Here is a 22,282-nt window from a genome sequence, read left to right as displayed (position 1 = left end):
GGCAATGTCATCAACATTAGGAGGTACACAGCACTAAGGTCACACCCATGCTACATATGTCAGGGTCCATCCTGTGCCTGGGTCACAATGCAACATCCCAAATGTCATACTGCTCAGACAACAGCATTGAGGGGGAGGACACATGTAACTGGTCACTGAAATACACCTGCACAGTCAGAGGAGGAAATAGGACACTGCTACGACTATTAGGGCAATCCAATGTACCACACATTCCCCTACATCAGCTGTACACATTACCAATGCTGACATCCATATCGTGCAATAACAATGCTATGCATAGTATACGCTACATTTCAACTACATATAAGTGGATGTGAAAGATCAGAGACTGGGGCAGGCCCAAATTGTTAAGTGTGCTGCTAGTGCCATCAGAGCACCCACAGTCAGTGAAAGGTCTCACCATGAGAATGGATGTAGACCGAGGGTTGAGTAGGACAAGAAGGTGCAAATCACTATTTGGCCAAAACCAACACCTGGAGGAGATGATGCCGACAAGTCTAATAACTTACCACAATACATGTGACATGCAGGTGGGGCATAGGCCTGGGAGAATGCCCATCTGAAAGACTGGATCAATGAACAAGAACCAAGATCACAATGTGAAATCATCACAAGGCAGACATGCCACATCACTAATGCCACAACACAGACACACTAATTGTACCCTATTTCATTGCAGAGGATGATGGATCTCTTGTGGATATGCCTGTCCAGGACTACCCTGATGACAGGGATGACAAGCTGACAAACATCAGCCACCAGACCCTCCAAGATGTCCTTGGAACCCTCCAGACCCCACCTTCAGTCACAAGGAGGAACACAGAACAAGCAACCATCACAGAGGACCCACCCACCACCCCAATTGTAAGACCTGCCAGCTCCAATACAGCTGAGGGCTCAGATGACACAGGCACCAGCTTTGAGAGAACTGTAGTCGGAGTACAGCGGGAGCTGGCCAATGAGGTGCGGGTGGGGATGCAAAATATGGCAGCCAGCCTTGAGGGGATGCGTTCGTGCATGATGTCATCTGTGGATCAGGCAGCAGCCATGCAAGCGCTAACATCCATCCTGCAAGGACTACAACAAAGTGTAAAGGAATTCACCACTGCAGTAAGGGAGTTGCCACAACACCTTACACCCCAAACCTTCCACTGCATGCACAAATGCAATAATGACCACCTCAGGGCCGACCTGGCTGCCTACGATCGTGATGTGGCTGCTATTCTTAAGAACCAGCAGATCCTCCTTGCAGCAGTACTGCCCTTAAGACCCCCACAGGTAGCAGCTACCGGGATGTCTGACTCCACGTCCTCCACCACTGAGGTGTGTGTTGCCCCTTCACAACCACCACCACCAAGGACAGAGGAGGCAACACACACATCAGAAGATGAAGACATGGAACAGATCATCTTCACACGTAAAAGTAGCCGGAAGCACTAGTCCCTTCCACATGGTCACCTATTACCAAGGTCCTGCCCTTCGTAACATGCCAGTCTTGCAACAACTGTACTCAAGCACTGTTCTGCAAACCACTGTATATCTTGTCAGCCTGCCTTGTGATTGTCTCTCACTAACTCATTGGCAAATCCTGTCCCTCTGCACTGTCTGACACATCACCCCGGCATGTCAAATGAATTGTCTTTTAGCACTTGTGTAGGATCACAATGGAAGATGTCACTATAATGGACTCACAATCATGGACAATGTACATATAGCACTACAGCACTTTTCAACAAATAGCACTTACACAACCACTTTGTCTCTGTGTAACGTGACATATCAACCGTGCAGTAGACCACTGAATTTTGCATCCTGTCAAATTACATAGCTTGTCAATACAACTGTCCTGAAATAATGTAGTCTGATAACTATGCACAGTGGCCTGGATTCTACCATACTCTGTCCTTCCTGAGGGTAATATCTGATGAATAGAGAAACTAAACACCATAATGCTGTGTTGGACAGAATAATGTTTCCTCAAGGGATATCTAAGCCATAAAATAGTGCCTTCAAAATGTTGCCTCCATGCAAAACTAACACATATAACATTACCCACAAATCTAAGCGAACAGTCACCAAACTGCATGAATGGAGGTGTCTGAGTTTACATCCAAATAAGTAATCATGCTGAATAGTGTAACAAATGATCTATGTGAGTCATGAACACTATACTACAAGAGTGCTTACTACCACTCACCTTATAAGGGTTCCCTTGGACATCAGACTGAAGTCAGACATAACACAGTGTCCCCAATACTAAATCTGGAAGCACTGTATGTGATATTGAAAACATACTTATTGAAAAAAACATGTTGGGATCCATAGTAACTGTGATTGGTGGTTGCAATGAATGGTCTAATCTTTGCAAGGTAGCTTTGGGGTAGCTGCCAATGTTACAGCTCATTTGGGATTTGTTTGTAGCATAGGACACAAATTGTAATACAAAAGAAATCATGTACACTCATGCCAAGGCCCGGATCACACATGCTGTAAAGGGTTTACTACATATTTATTAAACTGTAAAAATAGAAGTGAAAACTCGGGGAAAAGCCTTACCTACCCTAATCTACCCTAACTACTCATTACCCACAACTGTCCCTAACTAACCTAAGCTAAACTTACTTATCACACTTAACGAAATGTTCTAAACATCAACCCCTCACCCCCCTTATGAGATGGGACACATGGAGGACAACAGATACTAACCTAAACAGATACTATCCTATACGAAACAAATATATATTTTTTTGTAATTTTCATTTTTTTCATTTTTTTAATATATTTTTTTATTTTTTATTTTTAAACACAAGAACACCAACATTGCCCACACACACAAAAAGAAACAGTAGAAATAATCAGGACCCCCCACCCACCAGCACTAACTAAAATAACATCCTATACTATCCTAACACTAAGCCCCCTAAACCCACAAAGTATAAGAATCAGGAAAGAGGAGGGAGGGGAGGGAATCATGTCCGTCAACACCGCTACAGGTTGGCCCTCCGGAGGGTCCGCTTGATTGACCGCACCCGCCGGTTTACATGTCACACCTCCTGCTGCAGTCGACCCATTTTACGCAGGACACGGTCCAATTTACGCTGCATCTGTCCAAAAGCAGAAGGGTCAATAGCTGCAGCTGTGGTCGTCTAGGTGCCAGCTGAGGAAGTGTGGGGCCGTGTAGTGTCCTTGGCAGTGGGCTGCCCTGCAGGTGGTGCTGTGCTAGGGCCTGGAGCACTTGCTGAGGTGGTTGCCGCAACTGGCCCAGCTGTTGGTGGTGCCACCTGGGTGGTAGTGGTGGTGGTGCTGGTGGTGGCTGTGGTGAGCAAAGAAGGGCTGCCTTGTGGGAATGCCCTCCAGGCTCTGGAGGGCAGTTTGTGCCTTTATCTGCGGGCCATTCTTCGGTACCAAGACTCTACCTGAAGTATGTGCTGATAACACATTGCCCGCCCGTTCGTGCCTTTATCTGCGGGCCATTCCTCGGTACCCAGACTCTACATGAAGTATGTGCTGATACCTCATTGCCCGCCATTGAAATTCCCGCACCTGGATGGGTTTCATATTTGCAGCTATGAAGACAAATCGAAAAACTAACATTAGGAACTGCATTGTGTGAAATGGCACAAGAAGTAAATCAGACAATACATCTACTGTACTTGTAACAGCTCCTATCATCATACAGATCATTGATTGTCCCTGAGGAAGTACATGGCAGGCCAGCCTACAAAAGGTTCTATCACACATAGCACATTCAAACACTACAAGATGGGTTACAACTGGCATGTTTTGGCATCATAGTTCTGCCAGTTGTCAGCTAACAATCATGCAGCACATCCTCCGCCAATGCCAGGGCTACAAATGTCATTGTACAGGATGGAAATCTAGGGCCACATGAACTGCAAGTTGTAAAAGGACTTGCTAGTATAGTACTCATGTGGGAAAAATGAGTGTGTATACTAGGTTCAGACAAAAGATCCACTGATTTTCATGTCTGTGTACCAAACTTGTATCATCAGTCCTAGGTATACTATTCACAAACCCATGCTTGTGTTTGAGGGTGGGGGGGGGGTGGACTAACAACTAACAATTGCAAACAACATGGACACCCAGGAAGCTTAGGAAAGCTGGACATGTGTTTGGCTCTACACACACACCACAGGTAAGGTGTATCTACAAATAGGATACAGCAAACCCTTGACCAATCCCAGCGCCACACATGTCTGGAAATGCAGACCTTTGTCCACATCATATACTTCCAGTAAGCCATGACTTACAACAAACACAGAGATGCAAGAACACCTCTGCCCATGAGTTGCATGCACACCTAGGCCATTGCACTCAAGTGCCACATACTCGTAGCACTACCTGTGGAGCTACATGCTGCTAGGAAGTTCAACCTACAGTTTAATAAGTACATTAGTGAATTGGGAAGCAGAAGTCTGTGGGTAAGCATTTAGCAGCCCCATTCTGGGAGAATGTGGGTCTGACAGGCTGACTAAATCACAGATTAGGTCCAGTGCGACTCTTGCTGATACAAGTGTTATCCACATGACTCATCCCCATTCACATTGCGGGCCTACGTGACTGACCTAGAATTCCTAAATAAGACAATAGGATAAAGATTGGCCAACTCAAAGATGGTGATAAAATGAAATCCCACTCATGTAACAAAACTAATGATTGGCCAGCGCATCACACCTGGCTATGTGTTAAACACACAGGAGTCCATCACACATCACCAGCAAACACAACACATAACAGACATATCAACACTTACTGGAGTTGTCTGGGTCCTCAAATGTAGCCACCTCGCCAACAGCGTAGGGTGTGGGTCCACCTGTAAGGCATGAAAGGGATAAATGTGCACAAATTCTGTGCACTGTCCAAAAATTCCAAAGACAATTACTATGTGTATTACTATGTGTAAGATTACATAAGTAAGTAAAGCCACTCAGACATGATGCTACTGCATCCGATATAGCACGGCTAACATGTACATACCATGTGTCTCCTGTGAGTTTTCCACACAAATCTGCACACATGCAGTGGCCCTAACTATCATGTGGTGGCAAACATGCTCCTTCATTAGTGAGCAGACATAATAATGGAGTGTATTTGTCTCATCATGTGTATCCAAGAGAGACATCCGAAGCCACTTTCCTTTAGGAGCGCACCAACCTTTGTGCCCAAGACAAATTCATGACACACAGGTACAATGTACAGAGGGGCAGGGACAGTTGTGAGCCCTCATGTTGTTACAGTTTCTTCATTTGATGTGGCCCAGCTATGATGAGTTGCACCAACCATAGAGATATGAACCCATGTGCATACCTTGGGCCAGCCATCCCTAAACGAAAGCTGGAACAACAAATACCAAATACCAGTCAAAGATGTTAGCTGAGGGCAGCTTGAACTTGTTCCCTATGTCTCCAAATCCAGATCTTACATGTATCCGAAATGACGAAGGGCCACAATAATCCCTAAGATATTTTGAATTTTCGTGATCGCTTTCCTTACACACTCACCAGACACACATGAGATATGTGTTTGGGCCACATTGCTATCATCAATTGACGTGAAGCCTACACTCATTTTCAGCCTCATGTAGTGTTTCAAAAGTCAGTCTAGCTGTTGCGTCAACAAATGTTGGTAATGATTTGGAAATTTCTGTACCTCACAGGCAAATGTGACCTATATCTATACATAATTGGCTCCTGATTTCTGTTGCTGTTTGACACAAAGGTGGCACCAACTTACATTAAGCAAAAGTATTCAGTACGTTTGCAGAGCACTTGCTTCCTAACAGCTAGCAATTGTGGTCCTTAACATAGTACAGAAATGACCCTGTATGTTTCCAAAGCATTCCACACACTCAACAACATTGCCGGCAGATATTGTACAAATCATCTGATGTCACTACAGAGCATTTAATCGTGCACATTTCCATGATTTGTACTCACCAACAGGGCCACCAATCACAATGCCCAGGTGGTCCAGCAGATCTTGCTCCCTGGAGGTGAGGTCAGCCCAGCGATGCTTCAGCTGGTGGTCATTCCTTGGTGTCTGAAAAATGCGTTGCAGGTGATGCAAGACCTTTGCCCACCGGAGCCTCCGTGCCTCAGTGTGATACCCCTGTATCACCCGCCCACCTGCCTCAATCATAAGGGGGAGGAAATGGCACACCAGCCATATGAAACCACCAAGCTCCTCCTCACCCATCTCACCAAGACGAGGCCTACCCAACATCTTAGCAGCAAAAGGTAAATAGGGGATAAAGGGGAACAAAGGAGAATAGGGGGAAAGTAGAATATGAAAAACTTAAACTAAACAACTAAAACAGCCCAACTAGACCCAAACTATCACTACCCACAACAGACTCCCAAAAACAACAAAGACAATACTATACAACACAATTGTACACAATAAACACTCAGGCAGGATACTACAACAATATTTTGTTCACAAAATGACAAGAAATGGACCACACAGGAGACAAAAGCACAATTTAACTAGACAAAACTCTCAACACAGCCACACAGACTAGAAGAATCACAGACTGCAAAGTGAAAGTGAAAGTCATCTCACTGTACATAATCTGTAAACAGGATATCCTATTACATCACTTCCTGTCTAAAATGGCAGCCGTTTTTATTGTTATGCGTAAAAAAAATTTGACGCATACAGTCTGGGCATCATTTGTTTTTTTACGCACAGGAGTAGAAATGAGCCCGCATCCATATATTTGGAAATAGTCTAACACTTAACCAATTTTCTGAGGTACAGTGTGGAAGAGTCAATGGTGTTTTCAGGGCATTATGCGTCGTTTTTCGGGCATAAGCGTCATTTTTTGGCGCGTATGCATCAAAATTTCAGGGCATTAACTGGGTTTGGGTCATTTTACCATTTTAATGTTATGTAACATTTGTGACACAACTGAGATAGGCTGATTGCACCCTTTTTGGTCTTGACGGTGTATGGGCACATGTGAGACATCATACTACTGCGGACCATGATCCGCTACTTCATTAACAGGATTTTCACTCTTGGCTGACGCACTAGATGGCCATATGTGCCTGGCCTACATATATGTATTGCACAAATTGGGCATGTTTGGCATCAGGAGAGGATAGCAATGTGACACACATAAGTACAATACCTCAATGCCTATGGCTCAATGTGTGTGCATTGGCTACTAATGTAGTTGTTGACCCAGTGTGTGTGCATCACAAGATGCATTATTGCAAATATGCTTGTTTGAATGTGAAGTCAATGTGTCCAAACATCAGGTGGAAGTCAGTGTAGAAATGAGAGAGGGCATGTGTTAGTCATACATGTAGCAACATCTGTTGTATGCACTTCCAAGATTCTGGGTAATGTAGACACCACAAATGACAAAGCATGTGCCGGATAGATGGCAGACACTTGTTCATGTCAATGGTCCAAAAGTTGGCCATCACATGTCCTGGAAATTCGGATACTGCTTCCTAGGCACTTGTTGGTGAACCCACCGTGAGTCAGGCACATGTACAGACTAAGTGGGTACCATGTTATTGACACGGAAAGCCAAAGGTGACCCAAAGGTGACCCACAAATGTAATATCACCCCACAGTTGTGGTCCAGTTGTGGTCCTGAGCCACACCTCTCCTGTGGCAGTGGTGGACCAGCAGACGAGGCAGCACGTAGCCACATATTTACAGTGATCAATTGCACAGAGGTGTCTGGTTCATGTGTGTGGTCCAATGTTGATCCTATATATTTTTAGGGGTTTATGTTGTCACAGTTACGTCCAGGTCTCATCATGAGTCAGTGGCGGCTATTCCTGTATCTACTGAGTATCCTTCGGAGATCAATGGAAGTAAAGCCAATGAGGACATGAGAACCTACATGGGGATGGTCCCACCCTGCCACTGCAGACGTGTTATGAGACTGTCAACAGGGCAACCTTGGTGTGCTGAGTGAGATCATATCTCAGGAGTCATGTCACAGCAGGTGTCATTACAACATTTGTACACAGGTTGGCCTGTAAAGTTCCCACTGCATCTGAGAACATCATAGCCTCTGTGTTGATTAATCTTGCAGCTATTCAGAACGCACAGGCCATCAATATGTTGTGAGCAATCTGATTCAGCGTGTGAACTGTCAGTGTCCTAACATGTGTGGAATTTTCATGCACATTATCAGAGGTTGTTGGTTCTGCTGGAGGCACCATACCCAATCCCTGTATAAGGCCCTGGTACACTGTCACACTTTGTCGCTCATGCATACATGAGACCCAGACAAGGGATAGGCCATGATTTGGGTATTTGGAGACAAGTTTACAATTATGGTACAATAAAAAAGCAGATTATGCTATACAATGTATTTGAGTATGCATTGAGGAAGCACCTGACATAATACACCCGGGGGGAATGTGAGGGTTGGGAAAGCAAGTATGCAACATACGTAGCCACAAGGAACCTTTAGGGTAATACACAGACAGGTGCCAGTCAGGCTGACAGGATTCAGGGTCAATCAGGATCCAGCAATTTCACAAGGTACATACTCAGTGGTCTCACTAAGACTGGTCGGATGAAGAACAAGACAGTTGACATGGAAAACTGTGTTTGTCCTGTGTTTTGGAAGGTGACACATAAACCCAAGGGCTGTGTTACACGGCTTGTTTTTTTTTAGCAATGCATAACAGTGTAATCAACAAAATGGCAGCTTCTATGCTGTTCCAAGCATCTTCAAGGGCAGTGCATGTTCAAATGGGTGGTCTGCATGGAGGTGCTCACAGGTGTGTGCTGCATCAGTTTCTCACAAGTCCTGTAGGTGAGATTTGAGTTCAAATGGCCAACAGTACCTTTCACACGGGAAGCAATCTACAGCTGATAACAGGGCTTAGAAACTACAAGCCAGTGCATTATTTGACCTGACGTCCATGCAGCCAGATGTACTATGACTATGGCATACCATATGAAAGGGTGAAGCACACTGGATTACTATTGTTAATCTGTGTGTGTGTAGAGGAGGGAATATCTGGGTACACATATTACCATTCCAGGGACCTCTTAAGACAGGTGGGGTGAGACCAGGAACATGGGTGTGTCAGGAGTTAGGACATGGGCTGACATGTACATGGAATGTCATGTGCGCAATGTTTGTCATAGGTGTGGCACTTTTGCTGTCTATGTTCTGCTTATATGGAACTCTAGTCACAGATAGTCCTTGCAAAGATAGGTGCAGTACGGCTTACTGCTGTCAAGGGTCTGGTCATACATTCCTGTTACCAATGCAATAGCACATCCACTGCCTCATGCATGAGGCATTTTTTTCCCTTGTTGACTGATGGTGTCTTAGTTGTGTGCCATATGCTGCGATGAACCATGTTGCCAATATGTATGTGTGAAATAGGTGTGGTCCTCTGCTATTGCCCTTCAAAGGTGAAATTTACAGGATATATGTAATTTACAGTGTGTGTGTATGTGACTGTTGTATAATACGCTTCACAATAGCTTTGGAATTTTCTGTGTCCTGATTGGTATGTCAGCAATGCTCCATGAGGCTACACTCTTATTCTGATAGTTAGAGATAAAGGTGAGCAAAAATGATTAGCCAGACCATGACATGGTGATTATTATCAGTGTTTATTTACATATGTTGCTACAGTGGTGATAGTGAGTTGTTCCAAAAGAAATTGTTCACAATATGTTGGCGCCTAAGCAATCCAGCAGCTGTGTTTTGTTGTTCCCCCTCATGTTGCAGGCCAGCATCCTCCTCTTCCTCCTCTTCAGGCATTTGTGGCTCTGGTTCTAATAGGGGAATGTTCCTTCGTACACAAATGTTGTGCAGGATGACACATGTTAAAATGATCTTGCAGACTATTTCTGGTGAATATAGGAGGCTGTCACGAGTGATGTCAAGGCACCTGAATCTCGACTTGAGGATGCCAAAGGTCCTCTCGACTATGGTGCGTGTCCTCCTATGTGCCTCATAGTAGGCACACTCTGCTGAAGTGCTTGGGTTGCCAAATGGTGTCATAATCCATGGCTGGATTCCATACCCCTGATCAGCTGAAAGAGAAAATGATTGGGATCATGTGGACGTATCTTGCCCCATTCATATCACCTTGCATGGCAATAGTTGTCTTGTGTTGTCTGTGGCTCTTTTGTATTATTGTGTTGATTCCTAGGCTTCTAGGATGTACCATCTGCATTGGGTTGTTTCCTTGGCTGACAAGTGTTTGCCTGCTGACCGGTTGTCAGCAGTATGCCTTGGGATGTGCACTCGCTAGCATTGTGACTTGGGATACAGGTGTTCCTGTGTCTTCACTGGGGGTGAGATGATAGTTCCATACATAGATTCAATTTGACAGTGGTGGTAACACATTAGCATCTATGTACCATGGACATCCCATACCCTTAGACATATGCAATGGATTCATTTTAACATCAGCGAGATGCTTACATTTTGCAAGGTGACAATTAGCCAAACCTCTCCATACGTTGTGATCATTGACGTCTTGACATTGGACTGTACACTAATTTCAGATGTGTGACACATTCACTGCAGACCTATCAAACATGCCTAGCGGTGTCACAACCTCAGTGTCTTCCTGTCCACATGTCGATGTTGTGGTGTATGTATTATTTGTCCTAGAGGGTTGCTGTGCAGTGTGTATATAAGTAGGTTTCTGTACTTACCAACAAGTAGTCCATTGCCATATCGTCCATCCTGGAAGTGTTGATTGATGGTACAGTGACGGAAGATGAATGAGTCATGGACACTCCCAGGATACTTTGCCACGATATTGGTGATCAGTCCTTGGTGATCCACAATGGCCTGCACATTGATAGAGTGTGTGTGCTTCCTGTTGCGGTATAGGTGTTCAAGTTGCAGCAGGTGGCACAAGGTGTACATGTGTGCAGTCAGTGGCACCAAGGACGTGTGGGAATCCATTAATGAGGTAAAACCCCTGTTTTGTCTCCTGCTGCTTCTGCTGTGTGTTTGGGAAGCAGATATGGCGGGGTGTGAGTCCGATGATGGCATCCAGTACTTTGGGCAAGAAGGCAGAGAATTATGGCTGAGATATACCAGCAACCAGGGCGCCAGTGGTTTGAAAGGAGCCACTTGCCAACATGTGTAGTACAGCTAGCAGCTTGGTTTCTGGTGGGATGGAGCGGGGTGTCAGCAAGCTGGGTGCCAACTGTGGCTCAATGTTGCGCAGCAGCTGCTGAATGGCTTGCCAGTTCAACCTGTACCTCTGGATGATGTCATGTTCCCTGAGGCCATGAAGAGTTGTCCTGGTGCGGAATATCCTCTCCTGCCTTCTGCGTTGCCTTTGGGGTCCCTGCTGGTGTTGTGGTAGCTGCTGTTGTTGTTGCTGTGCTCTGCGTCTGCGTGCACGCTGGATGAGAAGCACCTCCATGTCTCCCTTTTGCTGCTCTGCTGTTGCTTCTGTGTGTTCTGTTAAATAAAGGTGTGTTTGCCCCATTTTAACGCCTGCCCTGACCCAGGCGTTAATTTTTGACGCAAATCGGGCTGTGCGTCATTTTCCGCCTCCGCCTCCCAGCTATGCAGGATTTTTGCCCGGAAGGATAAATACGACGAACGGGCTTTTAAGTCATATTTTGGACGGGAACGCTTACCTTGCATATGATTAACGCAAGGCGGTTGCCCGCATCCAGAAAATGACACACACGCAGGATTTTGACGTCCGCGGGCTCAGGCGTCACAGTTTAAATATGGGGCAAGGTTTGCGCCGAATGTGCGTCAAACTTTTTGACTCACATTCGGCGCAGACAGAGTATAAATATGCCCCCAGGTCCTAACTATAACTACCTAGTGGCGACTGCCACTAGGTAAGATATATATATATATATATATATATATATATACATTCTCCTGTTATACTTAGAGTTATTTAAGTAACTATAAGTCATTCCCTTACATAGCTATAACTCGCACCCTCGCCATGCACAGCTTTTTTATGAATAACTTTACCACAAATGTTACAGTGATATTATCAATGATGTTATAAAAGATGTCATTAGCACTGTAATGTCTGGGGTAATTAGAAGTGCATGGCCAGGGTGCAAGATATAGTTATCTTAGGGCATGAGTTATAGTTACTTGAAATAATTCTACCTATAACAGGTGAATTTCCATGGTTTTATATGTTTAAAATGTGAGTCTAACTTTAACATACCATTACCTTTGTTTTTTTAAGTGAGCTAGTATGTTTTTTTAGTTTTTTATTTCCTAATTATAACATCACTGTAACCTTTGTTTTTTTCAGTTAATGGTCCTGCGCTCAACCCACCTATAAAAAAACAACCTCGTGTCATGCATAGCCTTCACCTGTGCGGTGGGGTTGGCCTTAGTCCTGGGGGGCCGCAAGAACCCTGACCACTGGGACCTCCACCTCGAGAGGGCAAAATACTTTTTTTCCAAAGTGGGGTGCACAGGGCACCCCTCCCGAGCCCGATTTCAGCCACAGGGACCCGATTCCCCAGGGCATGGCCATATGTTCAAGTGTGCCCAGGGCACCTATTAAAAACTATGGGGACCACGGAGGAAGCCTCAAGGCCCCTGGTGTCTGATCGGCTCCCATCTCCTGCAGAAATCAGCATTGCACCTGCAAGGAGGGAGCTGCTATAAAAAGTAGCTCCCTGCATGTGGGAGCAATGTTTTCACCTTTTTGCCTGCCCGCTTGTTGAAAGCGGAGTGTATGCTTTTGATTGGCGGGAGCTATCATTGCAAGAGGTACAGGAGCTAGCCCTGGGGTGCTGTGGTCCCCAGGGTCATGTATGGCTCCTCGGGGGGGGCACATGGCCCCCTCCTTATATTTTATTTGTCTCAGAGAGGTGGTGGTCCCTGGGGGGCCACACAGCCCCCTTGCATACACTGCCTCAGGAAGTTTGCTTGGGGGGCACAGCTCCCCTCATGCTTCATTTAATACATTAACCTGGGGAGGTGTCTGTCCCCAAGGCATGGGGGGGCAAGCATCCCCCCTGCATACTTAATTTCATACATTGCTGCATGGAGGTGGTGGTCCCTGAGGAACGGGGGGCCACTCAGCCCCTTGCATACTTGTTACATTGCCCCGGGGAGGTGGCGGTCCGTAGGGCATGGGGAGGGTCGCACAGGCCCCCCCTCACATACCTGCTACATTGTCCTGGGGAGGTGCCAGTCCTCAGGGCACTGAGGGGCTGCACAGACCTCTCACATACTTGTTACATTGCCGAGGGAGGTGAAGGTCCCTGGGATGTGGCGGGGCTGTGCGGGCTCCTCTGCATACTTTTCACATTGCCCCAGGGAGCCGACGGTCTCCAGGGCAGGTGGGGGTACGCAGGCACCACCCATGGGTAAAATCATTTAAAAAACTGGACACTTCACTTTTTTTTAAAATCACAGCGAGATCTGCAGATCCAAATTTGGATTTAAGAAATAAATACTTTTAAGACTATGGGGGAGGTCCCAGGGGGTCCACTGGACCAAGGCTAGAGGCTTAGGGTATGCATACCCTTTTTTCTTTTTACTTTTTTTTTTGGGGACTCAGCTGAAGCCGAGTCCCAAAATTGCAGCAGAACACTTCTTGTTTGTAGTGTTGGTAGCCAATCAAATCTCAGCAGGAGATCTCCCTGGTTCTGCAGATCTAGATATACAAACTTATTTTCCCTCTAATATCTCAAAAAACTACTGAATGGATTTACACATAATCAAAAAAGGGTGAGCTGTGGAGCAGAATCTACCTTTTGGTGTAATTCCGTCTAGCGATGCAGGCTGCATGTGTGTCTAAAGAGTTTATGGGAATTCACATGGGAAAGACAATTTTTTTAACCTCCCCTTTTTCTCGGCCCTGCTTGACGGATCACCCCCAAACTTTTCATTCACAAAAAGACCCTTGGGCACACTTTTTTTTAGAAAATTTTGTGAAGATTTGTCAACCGGTGCCAAAGATATAGGCAAGTGAATCACGGCAAACGTTTAAAAAAAAAATGCTTTTTAACCCTAGGGAGGGTCCCTATGGGACCCCAGCACCAGAGATAAGGGGTCAGGGTGTTTGTACCCTAACCCCTTTTGTATTTTTGATTCTTTTTTTCTGAGACTCGATCCAAGAATGGCTGACAACACTTCAAGGGCTTTCTTGTTTAAGTGTTGTCAGCCAATCAGATCGCAGCACAAGATCAGGAAGGGTTGAGAATCCTTTGCATCCCCAGATATACAAATTTGGGTTTTCTTTAATTTCTCTAAAACTACTGAATGGATTTACACAGCTTTCTAGACTAGGACCTACCTTTCTGCGAAATTTGATGTAATTCTGTCTAGTAGTTACAGCGCTATCACTGGTCAGTTTTTCCTATGGAAAAATGAATAGGGAAAAAGTGTTTTGCCCCTCCCCCCCCTTTTCTCTACCCTCCCTGGACTGATGAACCCAAATCATTCAAGGCAGCAGCTGACGTGACTGGCAATTTCTTTTGGAAAGTTTCGTAAAGATTCGTCTATCGGCATTAAAGATCTGAGCAAGTAAAATAACACTTTTCATTTAGATACTAGGTCCTAACTATAACTACATAGTGGCGACCACCACAAGGTAAGATATTTATATATACATATATATATATACAGGTAATACATCTATTAATACATATAAAGTGTTCAGTTTCACCATGAAATACTTTCACAAAAATCATGTTTTGATTATGTTAGTGTTCTGGTTTAATTTCTGTCAGAGTCACCAGATCGTCGGGGTCTGTGCACGTTCCCAACACATCCACCACAAGACAGCTCCAATACTCTGATTAGAATGTCACAGAGTGTAAGAGAGTCCAAGTGGGGAAAAGGGGATCAGGAAGGGAACTGCTGGGAAGGAGACCTGTAGGAAGCAAAAGGTTAAAACACACAATATCCAGATTATATCATGTTAATCATTACTAGGTTATGACTCTAAGCATTGTCATACTGGAAACTTGAATAACTTAAGCATGGACTTAAAAAACTACGCCTCAAGGTGTCCAGATAACTGTGAGGGAATCAAGAAAGATTAGTACAACTTTCTAATGAACCACTCAATGAAATGTTACACATGGATTAGAAACATCAGAACCTTCTAGCATTACGCTTTCAAATTCAAGAATAGACTTTTGCATGAGGACCAGGAAATAATCTGAAAGATATCTATAACACCATATGAATTATACTTGAGGGACTTATTATGCAATACAATATAACATCTAGAATTCTAACACTTCAGTTTTCTTAAAATGCGCGAACATGAATTGCGCATGAATTGCAGATTTCCACAAAAGGTTTATAAATGCCATGAAATGGTTGTGTACAAAGAATAACATGAGTTAGGCACGAGAAAATGAATTGCGCGTCTTTCCGATTAGATGGTCACCAAGTAAATGCCATGAAGTGGTAACACACAATGAATATCATGAATTAAACGCAGAAAATGAATTGCGCGTCTTGCCGATTCGAAGGCCACCATATGAATACCAAGAAATGGTAGCACACATTAAATATCATGAATTTAACACAAGGAGTGAATTGCGCGTCTTGCCGATTTGTAGGCCACCATATGAATGCCAAGAAATTGTAGCGCACACTAAATATCATGAATTAAGCAGAGGAAATGAATTGTGCGTCTTGCCGATTCGAATACCAACATGTGAATGCCATGAAATGGTAACGCACAATGAATATAATGAATTAGACACAAGAAACGAATCGCGCTTCTTGCAGATTCGAAGGACACCATGTGAATGCCAAGAAATGGTAGCACGCACTGAATGTCATGAACTAAAACAAGAAATGAATTGCACGTCTTGCCGATTCGAAGGCCACCATGTGAATGCCAAGAAATGGTAGCGTACAATAAGTAACATGAATTAAGCACAGGAAGTGAATCGTGCGTCTTGCCGATTCGAATGCAACCTTGTAAATGCCATAAAATGGCAGCGCACAATGAATATCAAGATTTGCACTCGAGTAAAGAATCGCGTGTCTTGCCGATTCGAATGCTACCCTGTAAATGCCATAAAATGGTAGCGCACAATGAATATCAAGATTTGTATACGAGGGAAGAATCGCGCGTCTAACCAATTCGAAAGCCAGCATGTAAATTCCATTAAACATCAAGCGCAGTTTCACACGCACAAGAGCAAAATAGTTTTATCATGGTAATTAGGCCCAAGAACTCGAAATCCTTCGAGAACGGGATCGGGGGCCCAGCCCAACCTCCGTCTTACCACCCTGATCAAGAATCACCAAGCAAAGTGAAAGGGCGAGGCCTGGAAGATCAAAGTAGGCCTCCGGAAAGGGAGCTCAGGAAGTTGCTGCTGCTCTGCACCAGAACCTCTGAATAGTGAGCACGTGGAGCTGGGCTGGCTCCCTTAACTAGAGTCTTGACCCAGCCCACAGACCACACCCAGGCACGCTGCAGGGAAAGCTTCTAGAAGGCCCTGGAAAGTGACCACGCCCTGCCACACTATGAAAGCCTGCAGCAGTACATTGCAAATGAACAGTATTTATATGCCCATAGAGCGCGCACTGCCCTGATGTTGACAGTAATCCCCTCTCCCATACGTGCTCTAGGGCCTGGTTTGTCTGGATTGAGACAATGAAAATGCCTCACAAGTACTGGAGCATGAATATCGGATGCGGAAACCCATGAGTTACTTTCAGGGCCATAACTTTTCCGTGAGATTAAGTACCATAGATTACGCCCTCCCAGTTTGGAATCCAACACCTTCTTGACTTCGTATTCTACTTCCCCCTGTACTAGAACTGGAGCTGGATGAGGGCGGACCTTCTGGACTGCCTTTTTCAAGAGGGAAGTGTGGAACACTGGATGAATCCGTAATGATCTTGGCAATTGCAGTATATAGGTCACAGGACTGATTTGTTGAAGGACAGTGCAAGGACCTATGAATTTAGGGTTGAACATGTGCTTCTTCTTGAAGTCTATGGTGGTCATTACAACCGTGGCGGTCGGTGTTAAAGTGGCTGTAAAACTGCCAACAGGCCGGCGGAAAAAAAAATGGAATTATGACCATGGCGGAAACCGCCAACATAGACAGCCACCTTAACACTCCGACCGCCAAGGCGGTACAAACAAACCCCACGGCGGTAACCGCAACAGACAGGCGGAAGACAATGTACCGCCCACATTATTACAAGCCACCAATCCGCCACCTTTTTCGGTGCGGATACACTGCGAACAAAAACACGGCGGAAACAGGACTTGGAAGGGAAAACGCTCACCTCTATACATCCCACGAGGAACCAGGACGCCATGGAACTGGAACTTCAGATTCTTCCAGCCTTTATCTTCCTGCTCCTCTACCAGGAGCACGAACGCCGGCGGTGAAGACCACGGTGAATACTGCACCTACGACACAGGGTAGGGGGGGAGGGAAAAAACAGTGACACACACACGCAACACGCAACACTCCCACCCCCACCCTAATACATCATGATACATCACAGTTACACCCCCAGCCCCCCCTGGAAGAATTCCAGGACAAAAGGAAATGAGTTGAATGATTGTAATGTATACGAAGACAGTAATCAAAAATATATACATATATTAAGATATTCACACTATAAACAAATATATACACCAAGAATACAAGTCCAAGGTATTCCACTATCATAGTCCGTGGACCACTGGGTCCAAAACGCATGGGCGAGGCCCACACTCAATACCCGAACAAGACGGAGAGAACACTGCTGGGGCATCAGATATAAATAAAACAGGCACCTCAGGGGGAAGTGAAGGAGGGCACCTTAGCCGGATGAGTGCACAACGCCAGATCCATGAGGGGGCTCCATGCCCACTGTTCAATCCTGGGGAGTGCAACGCCAGAGTCTCTCAAGTCTCTACAGTGGGTGGTTTGCCCACTGCTATATCCTGGGGAGTGCAAAGCCAGAGTCTCTCAAGTCTCTACAGTGGGTGGTTTGCCCACGGCTATATCCTGGTGAGTGCAAAGCCACAGTCTCTCAAGTCTCTACAGTGGGTGGTTTGCCCACTGTTCAATCCTGGGGAGTGCAAAGCCACAATCTCTCAAGTGGATAATATTCTCCACTGGTTTCTAGAGGGGCCATTGTGCCCAGAGTGCTTCATCCTGCCAAGGACTGTGTGAGTGGATGTGATACTCCACTAGTTCTGGAGGGGGCTTTGTGCCCAGAGTACTTCATCCTGCCAAGGACAGAGGTAGTGGATGTGATACTCCACTGGTTCTGGAGGGGCTTTGTGCCCAGAGTGCTTCATCCTGCCAAGGACAGAGGTAGTGGATGTGATACTCCACTGGTTCTGGAGGGGGCTTTTGTGCCCAGAGTGCTTCATCCTGCCAAGGACTGTGTGAGTGAATGTAATACTCCACTGGTTCTGGAGGGGGCTTTGTGCCCAGAGTGCTTCATCCTGCCAAGGACTGAGGTAGTGGATGTGATACTCCACTGGTTCTGGAGGGGTCTTTGTGCCCAGAGTGCTTCATCTTGCCAAGGACAGAGGTAGTGGATGTGATACTCCACTGGTTCTGGAGGTGGCTTTGTGCCCAGAGTGATCCATCCTGCCAAGGACTGGGGTAGTGGATGTGATACTCCACTGGTTCTGGAGGGGGCTTTGTGCCCAGAGTGCTTCATCCTGCCCGTGGTGGCCTCAGTAGCGTCGGAATCATTGGCACTCACTGGCCTGCAGTGCTGCTGGCGGCGGTGTCCTGGGTAGCAGTTCTGCTGGCGGCGGTGTCCTGGGCAGCGGGGCTGCTAGCGGCGGTGTCCTGGGCAGCGGGGCTGCTGGCGGCAGTGTCCTGGGCAGCGGTGCTGCTAGCGGCAGTGTCCTGGGCAGTGGTGCTGCTGGCGGCGGTGTCCTGGGCAGCGGGGCTGGTGGCGGTCTTGTCGGCCGTGCAGATCTTCCCAGACTTGCCAGTTTCACTGTGCCCCTTCCCCACCTTGGATGGTGGCGCAGCTGTCTCCACATCCCCAACTGTACCCCTGGGAGTGGCTTTGGTGGCTGATTTCTTTCCCCTCTTCCGCCGGGCACTGGCCAAGTTTTTATGCTTTACAGGTGGGGGACTGTCCGTGCTCTGGCTCCTTGCCACACTGGCTGCCCTGCTGCCTGGCGCACTCCAGAAGCTGGTAACTACTGGCACCACTGGTCCCGCAGATGTTGTGGCTGAGGTGCTGGGATGGGACCTGGAGAGTCGGGCCCTAGGAGACTGAAGGGGTGGGGGAGGTGGAGGAGGTGAGGGAAAGAGGTCAAGGTTGGACAGGAAAAGTTTCTTAGGAACACTGGGACGGGTAGATGGAGGGGATTTGGGAGTGGAGGAAGAGGTAGTGGTTGTAGGAGGTGTATGTTTGGTGACTTTGGGTGAAGGTGCCTGGGCTGGAGGCTGTCGTGAGGTGGATGGCTGGTGGGTGGGTGTGTGGCTGCGCTTGTGTACCTTGGGAGGTGACACACTGGGAGAGGACACAGGGGACGTGTGAATGGTAGTGGGGGTGGTGACTGCACGTGAGCGGGGTGTGTTGGTGGGTGTGCTGGTGATGGACGTAGTGGCTGAGGATGTAGTGCATGCAGGTGTGAGTGGAGACGAGACAGGGAGGGAGGAGGGAGACGAGAAGGAGGGGGACACAGTGGAGGCAGTGGATGTTGATGTGTCTGCATGTGTGTGATGCTTGTGTGAGTGCCTGTGGGATGTGTGGTGCTTATGTTTGCCAGAGCTTCCCTAGTGTGTTGAGATGTGTACATTCTGGTCTGATGGTGTGCTTGGGATAGGCTGAGGTACAGGGGTTTGGGTCTGGGTGGAGGAAGTTGGAGGGGGGAGGCTAGAGACAGGGACAATGGCTGCCATCAGTGCTGAGGCCAGAGTCTGAAAAGCTCGCTGATGGGCTGCCTGACCAGAGTGAATGCCCTCCAGGTATGCATTGGTTTGTTGCAACTGCCTCTCTACACCCTGGATGACATTCAAAATGGTAGACTGCCCAACAGTGAGGGACCTGAGGAGGTCAATGGCCTCCTCACTGAGGGCAGTAGGGTTGACAGGGGCAGGGGCTGAGGTGCCTGGGACGAAGGAGATGCCCACCCTCCTGGGTGAGCAGGCACGGGACACAAGCTGAGGGGCTGCTGGGAGGGCTGTGCTGGTAGGGGGGTGGTGGCTGTACCTGTAGATGCGGGGGGCACAGATGGGCCCGCCATCGCAAGGGAACTCCCATCAGAGGAGGAGTCCATATTGCTGGTGTCAGCTCCTGTCCCCGCCGTGGAGCTCCCCTCGCCCTCCGTCCCACTGGTAAATTCAGACTCCGTAGTGTCGCCCTCCAGGGCCACGTGGGATGCAGCTCCCTCCTCCTCCGGTGCCACTGCTCCTTCGCCTGATGATGCTAAGACACACAAGAACAGGGAGACCACAAAAAGGGGAGGGGAGACATGTTGAGTGCATGCAATACCGCTACCGTTGGTGGACACTACAGACACAGAAGCCCCCTGCACTACTCCGCGCACTTGGAGTGCCCTATTCAATCCCAGGGACATGGGTTACAAGGCTATGCCCGATTGCTGCACACATGGATGTCACAGGAGCCTGACTAGGTGTAGTTGGCACTGTACACAGGTGGGGTGGGGTGCCACAGGGCATCCCTTAAGAAGGGTCCTTACCTACTAGACTCGCCCTGGCCTAGGAGAACCCACAGCCCACCTCCCCCACCCAGACACCTACAATGCACGCTGAATCAGCAGAATGAGAGTGTACTCACCCCTTTGTGGTTGCTGTGATGCCCTCAAGCGCCCATCCAACTCCGGGTATGCCACCGCTAGGATCCTGAACATCAGGGGGGTTATGCTGCGACGGGCACCCCTCCCACGTTGGGAGGTCATCCCCAGCTGGGCCTCCGCCATCTTCTTGCTCCAGCGGCGAATGTCCTCCCATCTTTTCCGGTAGTGGGTGCTCCATCTGTGGTTGACCCCCAGGGTCCGGACTTCCTTGGGGATAGCACGCCAAATGTCCTTCTTCTAGTGGGCGCTGACCTACAGGAATAGTACAGGGGAAAAAGAAAAGTTATTACCGTCCGCACCGTCTCTCTAATTGGCCCGCATCCCTACCCTTGCCATGACGCACATGCACTCACTGTTGTTTCATGCATGCCTCATTCTCACCCCCTATCTTTCATCCACACCACTCCACACAGGAATTGCCCATACAGCATGCTCACAGTGTACTTACTTGTTTGTCTGGAGGACCGTAGAGTAGCGTTTACAGGGGGAGGACCCCATCCATGAGTTTCTCCAACTCCACTGTGCTGAAGGCAGGGGCCCTTTCCCCAGGCACACGAGCCATTGTCTCTTCTAGACTGAGGTCACAGCAGCACTTGCAGTGTAGGTCCTCTCCTGTCGAAGATCAGGTATCAAGTGATTGAACAGAGAGAAAATGGCGGTCACGTCCGTGGCGGTGCGTACCGTCACCGCTGGCGTACATCGTCAATGGCTCCTGGGACCCATAGGGTCCAATGTTAACCAATGCAGGATTGCGCCGCGGTCTTCAACCACCTACCGCGATGGTGCACAACACCAGCGCAGTTACCTCATATCCCATTGTCCCACTTTACAGGTCAGGCAGCCGCCATTTCATGGGCCCACATGCCATTATTTTGGATTGCATCACACATATCTAGGCCTTGCCCAAACACTCATACAGGCATATGTCGATTTGCTAATATTTCAGAGTAAGCTCTGTTTACGTACCTCAGAGTTTGTTGACTCTCTGCTCGCTGTTCTCCTCCATAGGCACCGTCCGCTGGGGCATGTGAGGAGATGGCGGCATCCTCCGGTGTACAGATCGCTGGTGGACCTGTCGACAATGGAGGAGCGACATGTGATCATCACCTACAGACTGTGTGCCCAGTTGGAGCCAGTCCTGATGTCAGCTATTCGCCATCCCACAGGAATCCCCCCTCAAGTGCAGGTGCTGTCAGTACTCCATTTCCTAGCAAGTGGGTAATTTCAAACTACAGTGGCCATTGCATCAGGGATGTGCAAGGCTATGTTTTCCAATGTGTTGTCCAGAGTGTTGTCTGCCCTGCTGAAACACATGCAGAGCTACATCGTTTTCCCTCAGGTGGAGGATTTGCCTACAGTGAAAGGTGATTTCTATGCCCTGGGACATTTCCCCAAAATCATAGGTGCCATTGGAGGAAGGAGTGAACAGGTGTACAGAAACCGGAAGAGTTACCATTCGATGAATGTGCAGATGGTCTGTTTGGCAGACCAGTACATCTCCCATGTGAATG

The sequence above is a fragment of the Pleurodeles waltl genome, chromosome 4_2 (assembly GCF_031143425.1).
Source record: "Pleurodeles waltl isolate 20211129_DDA chromosome 4_2, aPleWal1.hap1.20221129, whole genome shotgun sequence".
Lineage (NCBI taxonomy): Eukaryota > Metazoa > Chordata > Amphibia > Caudata > Salamandridae > Pleurodeles > Pleurodeles waltl.
This window is presented reverse-complemented; position numbering follows the sequence as displayed.